This window comes from Oryx dammah, unplaced genomic scaffold (assembly GCF_014754425.2).
Source record: "Oryx dammah isolate SB20612 unplaced genomic scaffold, SCBI_Odam_1.1 HiC_scaffold_20, whole genome shotgun sequence".
NCBI lineage: Eukaryota > Metazoa > Chordata > Mammalia > Artiodactyla > Bovidae > Oryx > Oryx dammah.
The window spans coordinates 607,117-607,332 of NW_024070204.1; the positions used below are offsets into that span (position 1 = coordinate 607,117).

The window sequence follows — 216 nt, forward strand, 5'->3', positions numbered from 1 at the left end:
CCGGGGCAGGGGGCAGTCGCAGGCCAGGGAGCCTGGGGGACGAGGGCCCGGGGCTGGGGGCACCTTGGGCTGCGGGCTGGTGCCCGGGGCAGGGGGCAGTCGCAGGCCAGGGAGCCAGGGGGCCTGCGACCCTGGGTGGGGGGCCACCTTGGGCTGGCGGCTGGAGCCTGGGGTGGGGCTCACCTTGGCCTGGGGGCCTGGGACCCTGGGTGGTGG

The 216-nt window shown here is 79.2% G+C and overlaps 1 protein-coding gene across 1 annotated transcript in view; it reads right to left on the bottom strand.

Moving 5' to 3' along the window:
• The window catches only part of SLC12A7 (solute carrier family 12 member 7), a 26,962-nt gene that overhangs the window by 21,804 nt on the left and 4,942 nt on the right, over positions 1-216 (bottom strand). The window lies entirely within an intron of this gene.